The sequence below is a fragment of the Pipistrellus kuhlii genome, unplaced genomic scaffold, assembly GCF_014108245.1.
Source record: "Pipistrellus kuhlii isolate mPipKuh1 unplaced genomic scaffold, mPipKuh1.p scaffold_m20_p_2, whole genome shotgun sequence".
NCBI lineage: Eukaryota > Metazoa > Chordata > Mammalia > Chiroptera > Vespertilionidae > Pipistrellus > Pipistrellus kuhlii.
In genome coordinates, this window is record NW_023425515.1 from 76798334 (window position 1) to 76809646 (window position 11313).

Sequence of the window (11313 nt, forward strand, 5' to 3'; positions counted from 1 at the left end):
AAAATCACTGTCAAAGTCTTGAATACATCTGGAAGAAAAGATTACATTTGATTCAAATTGAGTACAGTGATTACTTCAACAAAAATAACTAAGTCCAAAAAACAATGGTCTTTTTTTGATGATGCTCCTCAATTGGTTTAATATCTAGATGTCAATATTTAGGTTTAAAATTCTTGGAGTCTAACATTTGCCTTCTAAAGCCAATATGTTAGGAATAATTAATAAGAACTGACATGAAAATAAATAATTCTAAATATAAAACCATACTTTCACCAAATCAGTAGAAAAGGGATACATTTTAAAAAATAAATCATGAGAGATTGTCTTACTCTACGAAAAAATGTGAAATTAGATCTTTCCCTCACAATAGCCATAAAAGTACAAAAATAAATTCCAGTATGATTAAAGCTTTTAATGAAAAAAGCTAACTATTTAGAATAAAATATTTAAAATGTTTATGGAAATTTTAAAATACTGCTAAAATATTATAACTCTAGCAAATCCAAAACCTTCTCTGTGTGGTATGATTAAATTAACTGATTAAATTAGGTGAAATCTTTTAACTACATTGTCATTTTAAAAATTCTATTTAAAGAGACCTATAAAGTCAAGGAAGATGCTGAATGCTGAGCAAGATACAGCATGCTTTTAAATGATCTTTTATTATCAAATGAATGCATTATCCAAAGGAAAACAAGGAAAGAAAGACACACTTCAAGCTTATTCTTTTCTTATTTTCATGTTCAGAACTCATAGAAATGATTCCAAGAAGCTTTTGACCAGCAAGTCAAAAGGGTATTCTTTCAAGTTATATTGAATGTATGTATATATTTCATAATAATATAGGATGATAAAATGATATTATCTCAACAGGTAAACGGTGAAGGTGGAAATCATGGCTTAAAAATCTAGAAACAAAAAATTCAAAGACTAGCTTCTAAAAGCAAGGCCACTGTGGGCATGGGTTTCCATGTGCTGTGAGTTGACAAGCCTTGTACAGCTCCCCTGATCAACAGTGATTCCCACTGGCATGCTTGTTGGTTGAGAGGAAGTGTTATAGGTATGAAAAGTGGAGTTATGGGAGAAGAGGTATAAAAATTTAGAGACAAATGAGATAAGTAGGTGAAAGGTTAGTTTTAAGTTTAAGACAGGTGCTGAGTCCACTCTGTTTATTTCACATTCTACTTAAGGTCCACTAAGAAAAGAGGAAAAATTGTATTAAAATATAAAAAAAGAAAATATTGCACAATATTTTTTCTTTAAATTTTATTATGTATTAGATTCAGGGATACAGTTTAGTGGTCAGGCAATCATATACCTCATATAGTGATCCTCTTGATATTTCCAGTACCCAACGTGCATTGTCCCTACACCAAAAGGTGGCCAGCTCAATTCCTAGTCAGTGCATATAGTTAGTAACAAGGATTTGTTGAGGATTTGATCCCTAGTTGAGGTGCATGCAGGAGGCAACTAATAGATGTTTGTCTCTCTCTCTCTCTCTCTCTCTCTCTCTCTCTCTCTCTCTCTCTCTCTCATTCAATTTAACAAAAAATAATTAACAGGGAAAATCTTATAAAATTTAAGACAAACATTTTAAGATGACTTCAAAGGAGAAGCAACTGTTCCCTAAAAATCTGCAAACACACTTCAAGAGAAAAACAGAATATCATGTGCACAGTGTTAAGCTGAAAGGACAATGGCAGGAAAGCACTGTCCTTAGTTAAGTTATCATTTGGTAAATTCACATAACGATCATTAGAAATTTAAGAAGTTTATTATGCATGGCTGTTGTCTGAGGACGAGTCAAGAAAAGCCTGTGTCATTTAGGGTTCTTAAGCCAAAAACAGAATATAGTCTAAATGTATAAGCAGAATAATAATTTATTAAGAGGAGTTAGATGGTTCACAGAATTTCCAGGAAGCCCAGATTGGGTACTGTGTGCTATATCTGGGATTACCCTAGAGAAAAAAAAGGTAACAGGAGAAATCCCATTCACCAACTTGCAAATTGGGTCTAAAAATGAATTGAAAGGCCTGCATAAAAACATAATAGCTAGTGAGAAAGGTTACCTCTGAGAAGAAAAGAGAGAGTGAGAAAAAAAATGTGAAAGTGAATGACCATATTGTCTATAAACTTGGATATTGTTGGAATATATTATAGTCAAAATGTGTTTAAGTACTAGATTATAACAACATAGACCATGGTAGAGTTTTCTATTCATTATTTCAAAAAGACAAATAAAAAATTAAAATTGATTAAATGTTAGATGCGTGTTTTGCCATTTTGGTGATTAATGGCTATTACTTCAATTAAGGAATGGAAATTCTATGCAAGGCATTCACCTTGGCCTAATAAAGCAAGAGGCTGCCAGGTAGATTTGATCAGTGTGAATTCAAACATTGTGTGCATTTGAGGGATAAAAATTAAATGTAATGTGGGTTTAACTTGGCTCTCTAATACTCAGGACATTGTCTTAATGGAAAATACATCCACTAGTATGCCAAGGTCATCACAACTTAATTGCCTCAGATTTCAATCAGTGATTTATCAAATATGAATACCCTTTGGGGAGAAATGTATAAAAACCTGAGCCCTTATGTAAACTATATCTTGTGTTTGTGTAGCAAAATAAATCAACAGTGGCCTTGTGTACCCATGAGGACAAGAGCTAAAATGCATTGCTCATTTTGCAGGCCTGGTAGATATAATGATGGAAATTTAGTGAAAATATAAATGCATATTTTAGAATGAATTAGGTGATTTGTCAGTTTTTAGGTTTGCTAATCTTCCAGTTAAAATGTTCTTCAATGTGTAATGTGATTTCTTTGAAAGATTTTTAAGAAGCCTATAAAACTCTATAAAAAGACACTATAAGCTCTTTTTATTGGTGGACAGAGTAAATTACATTAAAAGAGAGTTGCTTGTTCAGGGAAGGTATTGGAATGTTCCTTATGTAATTACACATCCTATGTAATAAGAGAGTAATATGCAAATTGACCATCACTCCAACACACAAGATGGCTGCCCCTATGTGGTCAAAGGTGGCTGCCCCCATGTGACACAAGATAGCCACCACAAGATGGCCTGAAGGGAGGGCAGTTGTGGGCAGTTATGGGTGACCAGGCTGACAGAGGAGAGCAGTTGGGGGAGACCAGGCCAGCAAGGGAGGGAAGTTGGGGGAACCCAGGCCTGCAAGGGAGGGCAGTTGTGGGTGATCAGGCCAGCAGAGGAAGGAAGTTGGGATAAACCAGGTCAGCAGGGAAGGGCAGTTGGAGGGATTCCAGGCCTGCAGGGGAGGGCAGTTAAGGGCAATAGGGCCTGGTGGGGAGCAGTTAGGCATCAAGCAGGCTGGCAGGGGAGTGGTTTGCAGTGATCAGGCTGGCAGGCAATCAGGCAAAGGCAGGTGAGCAGTTGGGAGCCAGTATTCCAGGGGTCCCAGATTGGCAAGGGTGCAGGCTATGCTGAGGGACAGCCCTTCCCATGCATGAATTTCATGCACTGGGCCTCTAGTATAAATATAAACCAAGTAGAAAGCCACTGTAACTGGAGAATTGCGAAGTAAAACATCTGTAGCCTTGATTCTCTCCCAAAGCTGCTTGGAATGTAGAACTGATCAGTAGGGAGGAGGTGGACATATTTGAATTGGGACAAATAAAACTGTGAAAGGAAAAAGATTGAGAGCATAGCCATTTTTTTAAGTTTAACATTATTAAAATGTCTCTGATGGGCTAGCATTGGCCTAACTGATGTTGACTGGAAGGAAATTTTTAAAGAGAACCCAGCAAATCTCACAACAAGGAAGAGGGAATATGAATTAACAACCCAGGCTAATCCCCAGGGCTGGATGTTTTAAAAAGAATATCTAGTTTCAGAATATATGTGTCTTCAGCTGGCAATCTTTTATAGAATCAATTCCAGTGGTATGGAAGTATAAACCTGGCATTTGTGAAAGAACAGAATGAGCTACAACACTGACATCCAATGCCAGGTTTGGTGTAGGGATCTAGGTCACCAAAGACAGAACCCTTGTTGGGAACAGATACTTATTAGACTACATGAGAGTAATATCCAATAGCAACATCATATAATAAGACCAAAAGTAAAAGCATTGATTTCTAGTGAGTTTGCGATGCCATAAAAAATGCCATTGATGGAGTGAATTAAAAACGACAACAACAACAACAACAACACAACACACAGAATTTAATTTTCTCACAGTTTTGGTGGCTGGAAGTCTGAGATCAGGGTGTCAGCATGGATGGGTTTGGTGAGAGCTCTCTTTCTGGCCTGTAGATAGCAGCTGCTTTCTTGTTGTGTTCACACATGGCAAAGAGAGGAGAGAGAGAGAGAGAGAGAGAGAGAGAGAGAGAGAGAGAGAGAGAGAGAGAGAGAGAAAAGAGCGTGCTTTCTGGTGTCTCTTCTTATTAGAGCACTTACTCCATCATGAGGCTCCCACACTTATAATAACATCTAAATCTATTTTCCCCCTAAAGTCCCAGATCTAAATACTTTTCATATTCAGGGTTTCTGTTTCAAAATATGAATTTTAAAAGGCACAATTTAGTTCAGAGCAACAAGAAACTTTGAAGATTTTTCTCCTCTTCCTCTCTCTATAGCTTTCATTAAGAATGATACTTATTCTTATAAACCACTGAGTAAAAATACTGAGTAAACCACTGTGTTTAATGGAATATTGGGGTACTTGAGAGATTTTGGTCTTCTGACTAATCAGAAAAGTGAGTTCTCAAGAAATTAATTAGAATGTAAAAAGTGTGAACAACCCTTAGACACTTCCAGAATAGTTGTATGAAGAGTTCCATCGATACACTCCCCAGCAAAATAATGAATGAACACAAAATATAAAACACAACCAATAAAGGTCTGGTATTTTTAATAACAGAAAACAGTACATAAAGACACTTTATTTAAGAAAATTACTAACCTAAATTAGAATGAGATTCTGTGGCATTCCAGAGAAGACCTACTTCCTCTTCCCATACCTCAGCTTAGCAGGACAGAATCTTTATTCCTGCTGGATATTGCCAAGAAATTGGGAATCCCTCTTCTTTCAGTTCCCAGTGAAGGGCTAAGGTATCTCTATAGGAGGGACAGTCTGTCAGCATTTCTCACCTACCCTCCAGCTCTATGGTGTAGAGGCTAGTTCCTGGAGAGTGTAGCCAGCCACAAATTATAGTATAGAAGCTATAACTAAACATGGCAGGCCAACATTATTTGGCTCTTACTACTTTCACCCTAATTACTTCATAGAGTAAAGGTTCCATGCTAAAAATAGACTACCATCTTGCTGAATGTCTATATTGCAAACCAGTATTGCCATTCTGAGAGAAGCAGGTTATTTTCCTATCCTATTTCCTATCCTATTACTCTCATGTAGTCTAATAAGTATCTGTTCCCAATAAGGGTTCTGTCTTTGGTGACCTATTTTCAGAGATTTGCTGAAGAGGCGAGGCTGACCACAAGAACATGGGTTGAAAATACAATAAATGAAATTAAAAATGTACTAGTAGATTTAAATTAATTAGGTTTAAATTAATGGATAAAAGAATCAGTGTACATGATCATAGATTTAAAGATATTCAGTTCAAAGAACCGAAAGGTAAAAGAATGGAGGAAAATTAACAAAGCTACAGAGAAATATGGAACATTCTTAAACATACAAGAAGATGCTTAAGAGAAGTAACAGAATTAGAGGAGAGAAAGGATGAATATAGGAGGCATTTCTATTTATTTTAATATTTTTATTTGATGAAATAAGAGTTGAAAACTTTTCAAATTTGATGTACATCTCAATCTACATATTCAAGGATATCGAAATTTCCAAAGGCCAGTGCATCATAAAGATACAATAATTATAAACATTAATGTACTAAAACAGAATTCCAACATACATGAAGTGAAAACTAGAAATAGAAGGAAACAATCTATGTGATAAAGGATATTTAGGGGGAGGGGAGAAGCACAGCTAACATCATACCCAATGGTGAAAGATTAAGTTCTTTCCACCTAAAATCAAGGATAGAACAAGGATGTTCACTCCACTTCAGTTCAACATTTTCTTGGACTTCAGAGCTAGTACAATTAAGTAAAAATAATCAAAAGGAACTTAACTGGAAATGATGTTAAACTATCTTTGTTTGCATATGATATGATATTGTATATAGAAAATACTATGCAACTCTCTAAAAAGCTATGGGAACTAAAACAAAATTAATCAAAATAGTTCTGGTTTGCAGGGAACAATGTCAAATACAAAAATCAATTGCATTTTCATAGAATAGCAATAAAAATACAAAAATGAACTTAAAAAGTAATTTTATTTATAATAGCAGTGAAAATAATAAAATATTTAGGATGAATAAGTATAAAATATACTGTAACATTAAAATATTGTTGAAAATAATAAAAGCATATTTAAATAAATGGAAAGATATTCTATAATCATGGATTAGAAGACAATGTTATTATGATGACAATAGTCCCTAAACAGTTTTAATACAAATACTATATAATTCTCAACTTTTTTCCCCCCAGAAATTGACAAGCTGATTCTAAGCTTATGGAAATTCAAGTGACCAAGACAAGGCAAAATAATCTTGAAACAATAAAAATTTTAGAGAAGTCACTTCCCTATATCAAAATTTACTACAAACTTAGATATAAGAATTAAAACCATTTGGTACTGGCATACGGATATGCATATGGTTCACTTAATTAGAATTTATATTCCAGAAAAAAACTGTGACACTTATGGTCTACATTGATGTAAAGAAAATTCAATAGGGAAAGAATAGTCTTCAACAAATGGTGCTTGGATAACTGAATATCCAACAAAAGAATAAAGTTGAATCTCTTTCTTGTACCATACATATAAATTTACTCAAAATTGTTCATAGACCTATATGTAAGAACAAAGGAAATACAAGAATAAATGATCATGACATTGGATTTGACATAGTCTTTTTAGATAGAGTGCAGAAGTATCTGATAAAAGTAAAAATAAATAAAGATTTAAAATGAAAGAAATTGCTTTGAAGATATCATAAAAAAAGTGAAAAGGCAACCCATAGAGCAGGAGAAAGTTTTCACAAGTTATGTCTTTGATAAGGGACTTGTATTCAGCATACAGACAGAAACCTACAATTCAAAACTAAAAGACAAGAACCCAAATAAAAAATTAGTCAAAGGCTATACAAGACATTTCCCCCAAACAGATATATCAATGACCAACAAGAGCATGAAAAGTTGTTCAGCATTAGTCATCAGAGAAATGCAAATGAAAAGCATAATCAGATTCCACATTGCATTCACTAGGATGTCTATAATCAAAAGTGTTGGCAGGATGTGGAGAAATCAGAATCCTCGTGGAATGCTAAAGGGATTGTAAAATGATGCACCCACTTTGGAAAAGAGTCTGGCAGTTTCCCAGAAGGAGAGCATAGGATTTTACTCCTAGGTCTATACAAAAGAAATGAAAAGATGTGTCTTCACAAAACTTGTGATGAGTATTCATAACAGCATTATTCATAACAACTAAAAGGTAAAAGCAACCCAAATGTTCATCAACTAATGAACAAAATGTAAAATATAAATTATCGGCAATACAGAGAAATAAAATATTTACACATGCATAACATGGCTGAATCTTAAACACATTATGTTAAGTTATATAAGCCAGTCATAGAAGTCCCATTGCCTGACTCCATTTATATGAGATGTCCACAAGAGACAAAAGTATAGAGACAGAAAAATAGGTTAATGGTTGCCTAAAGCTGTGTCAGATGAGGAGAGATGGGGGGTGACTGTTAATATGTATGGGTATGTAAAAATCCCCTGAAATTAATTGTGGCTGTAGTTGCATAGCTCAGTGAACATATGAAAAACCATTAAATTGGAAAATTTTATAGTGTGTGAATATATCTTCATAAAGTTATTATACATTAAAAACAAATAAAAAAGGTGACTCCATTTATTAGGAAGAAGCTTATACTAGTTATGCCTGGGAATTTTTTTCTATATCACTTTTTTCCCCCTCATACTTTACCCTTTCCATAGTGAGAACCATCTCTTTGTCAGTGATTACAAATATTCTCTGTGTTTTGCCATATTACCCAGATTCCCTTGCAGTGAGTTGGATTTGTATTTTAATTTCTGACAAATAGCCATACAAAAAAATATGTTTTTCACTTTTTGTCCAAAGCATTTATGGAACAGTGTAAGTCTTTGATCTCTCACTATCTCTAATGTGAGAGCCACATAGATATTAAAGTCGCTGCTTAAAAGAGGGCTTCCCCCTTCTCTTATCAGTTTATGTATACGGACAAATAAATGTTTTTATTGTGTCAAGCCACTGAGATTTTAGAATTTGCTACCATAGCATATTTTAACCTAACCTGGCTAATGTAACTATTGTTAATACTAATTATAAATACAGGACAATTATAAATGGATTTTAAAAATTTATATGTAGTTTAGCAGGGATATAGTTTAATAATGTTTGAGTAATTATATATTTTACACTTAATAAAGAACATTTGAGAAATAAATAATATAAAATATTCTTTGTTAGTGATTATAAATGGAGGTAAATTAGTCAGTGTCCCTATGGGTAAAATATGGTATATTTAACTGGGGAATTTGAAAATAATATAATAAAAGGTATGGTTATTGTGTAGGAAAAACACAGTGGATAGTAGCCTGGGATTAAAAAAAACATATATGCCTTTATTTCTATTCCAATTAATGAAGGCACAAGGGGCTGAGATGGTTACCTTGGCCTAAAGAAAGAATTGTTTAGAATGTATTGCCAAAATGTAGCTGTTAAAATTAGTTAGGGGTGAAGCTAAGTCATAGCAATATGACAGGGAAGGAACTGGGGCCTTAAGCACAACTGAAAGCCACCCCTTTTTTTTTTTTTTTTTTTTTTTTTTCCTTTTTCAAATCTCCCTCCATTATCATCCTTTGACAGAATCCAACCATAAGTCCAACATCAAGGGGCATTTGTATGGTGGTCTATACTGGTCATTCTCTCTGATTGCAAAGTTGGGTGCAGAATGAGCATGGATTTGGAGAAGCACACTTGAAAAATGAAGGCTATAAAGTGTTTGTGGCTGAAATTTCATTAAATTGCGAGCTGAGTGGCACAGAGAGAAAAGCATTGTCTCTCATGATGATCCTCTGTCTTTACCTTGAATAAGAAGCAGCTAGTAGAAGATGAGGCCACTTTCAGTGTTTCTAGTGAGTGGGTCTGGAGTGAGGACCAAGAATGTGCACTACTAACAAATTCTCCAATGCCACTGATGCTATAGAGGACCACACTTTGAGAACCACTGAACTGTAGAATCAGAATAACCAGGTTTTGAATCCTGATTCTGCTATTTTGTAGCTTGACATCATGATTAATTCTCCCAACTTTTCTGATGTTCAGAGGTTTATCTATTCATACATAATAATCTATCAATTATTAATTAACTCATCCATTTAACACCTGAGAATGTTTGTGTTTATCTGAGTGACTTTGTAGAAATTATTGTGAAATTGCATGAAAAATTACCTAGTATAATGTTTGGTACTTGAAAAATATGATTATATAGGACTTCTTTTTATTCTAATATAGTTAATCCATTAAATTAATTGAACTATATATAATAAAAAACTATGAAAATCTATATTACATATTATTCTAAAGTAATGATAAATGTATGCTTTAATTTATTAATCTTGGATTAAATTATTTGTATATATAATTTTTATTTAAGGTAGCAAATGTATATAATAGCTATATGCTATTTTGTGCTTATTGACTCTAGATAATATGCTGCAGTTTAATTATCTCTTGAGTAATGACTCTCATGATCTACTTGAAGGCAAATGGTAAATTAAATTAATAGTTTGCTTCATGTAATGGGCAATAATGGATCACCTTTTATAATAAGCTAGTCATGTTTCATTTATACTGTTCCTTCTGGGAAATTAGATGTTCAGGATAACTAAAAATTTCCAGATAATTAATGTTTAATTTCTGAAATAAAATATTTACTCTTTCTCATTGCTTTTGAAAGACGCTGAGATTATAATATTTTATTTTTATTGAATTTACTGGAGTGACATTGGTTAATAAGATTATATAGGTTTCAGGGGTTCAGTTCTATATTACATCATCTGTATATTGTATTGTGTGTTCACCACGCAAAATTAACTCTTCTTCCATCACCATTTATCCTTTCCTACTTTTCCCCACCCTCCTTTTGCCCTGGTAATCACCATACTGTTGTCTGTGTCTATGAGTTCTTTTTGTTTGTTTGTTTAATCCCTTTACCTACATAAAAGTGCTCAAGCCTTTTTATCAATAAACCAAGAATATGTTTCACTGTAAATATTTAGTTTTATGAAAATTCAAGAATCCTAAACAAACATTATTATAGTGCAGATTAGGAAGCAGCAACAGTTCATGAATGGCTAAATGAGTTTTGGTACATTTACACAATGGAATACTACTCAGCTAAATATATACATATATATAATTTTTTTCTTCTTTTGCAGCAACATGGGTAGACCTGAAGAGTATTATGCTAAGTGAAATAAGCCAGTCAAAGAAAGACAAGTGCCTCAGGGAATTTTAATCATTCCAAACTGCTTTAACATGCAGTCATGATTGAAAATTATCAATGTAGACATTCCTGGCACCTAGTAGATGTTCAATAAGTATATACACACATACATATCCGTTGAATACTTTATTTTATTTTATTTATTTATTTATTTATTTATTTTTATTAAGTTATCTTTGTACATATACCATTGCCCACCCACTCCCATACAGGCCCTCCCTCCCCAGATAGCATTTGGATACATTGTAAAGTCATTGTGTTTGAGACAGTCTCAGAGATGTAGAGGTGAATATAGTTCTAAGTTTCATCCTGAAATATAGTAATGACTTTCATATAATGTGGCACAAAATTAGTAGTAATCAAGTTCCCTTCCCTTTCCCAAACCTTCTCTTCCTTTTCTCACTAAAGACAGCAACACCACCTGCTCTCTGTCCTACCTAGAAATCCTTAGTTAATCCTAAATTCCTCTCTTTCTTTGCTATCATATTAAATTTATCTTTAGGTCCTATGTTTTCAAGCTTCCTCTTTACTGTTAGAAGTACTTTATTTTTATAATTTATTCTCTTTTCACACCACTGCCACTCTTAAATCCATTGTGATCTGTACTATGTTTCCTGAAACAGCATCCTAACATCTCCTACTTTCCAGTTTGGACCCGCTAGGAGTCATTCTCATATTGTTTTAC